The sequence below is a fragment of the Lepisma saccharinum genome, chromosome 30, assembly GCF_977018435.1.
Source record: "Lepisma saccharinum chromosome 30, izLepSacc3.1, whole genome shotgun sequence".
In the NCBI taxonomy this organism is placed as follows: Eukaryota; Metazoa; Arthropoda; class Insecta; order Zygentoma; family Lepismatidae; genus Lepisma; species Lepisma saccharinum.
The window spans coordinates 17,383,833-17,384,671 of record NC_139258.1 but is presented as its reverse complement, the minus strand read 5'-3'; positions in this window follow the sequence as shown (position 1 = coordinate 17,384,671).

The window sequence follows — 839 nt, the reverse complement described above, 5'->3', positions numbered from 1 at the left end:
TTTGTGTTCATCTTTTCCGTGCATGATAAATGTGCCATTTCCTATTTGTCTGGTCCTAGCAGCAGAAGCATAATTAGTAGCATGCAATAGTGTATATTATACTTAAGCTGAGCAAATACCAGTGAATCAGTATTGAAAAGTATCACTTTAATTTTAATGCAGGATGTCTACCAGTCTGGAAAACCTATGAAAAGTCAGGTAATTTACTGGTTTTCTGGGAAAATCTAGATTTTTTGTAGTAGTGCAGTAAAAGTAGGTTTTGAACAAAAATACCAAGCAAGAAATTTTAAATTTGTTTTGGACGAACTACAGTTTGATATACCCAGTACTACCTGTAGTTACAGAAGAAATTGCACATGGAATACTCCAGGAAAAGGGTAATGTTTTGAACTATTTTCAAACAGAAATCTACTAAAGTATGTGGCTATTGGCATTTACCACTTTCTTGTTACAATTTTTGGGTTGTTTTTGGTTCATATTGGGATTAATACATGTGTTACTAAATTTTACTACAATTAAGTATTATTTATAGAGCTGAGCCGATACCGATGAATCAGTACAGGAAAACCTACGAAGTACCCTTTAATCCGAAGTTCTTCCCATTCCCCAGCCGATAAGATAGGATTTATAATGTATTTCAGTACGGATAAATCGAAATACCGATAATTTTTAATACGAAGTTGTTTAGAAGACCCTTCCGCAAAACTGGTTTCGCTTAATTCGAAGTAGACATCTGCGTAAGTCGACAAGAGAAGATCGAATGTGGAGAGAGCTTGGACGTTATTTTAACTTGACCTTGACATGTTTCCTTGTCCTAAGAGCTGCTGACAACTCGAGGG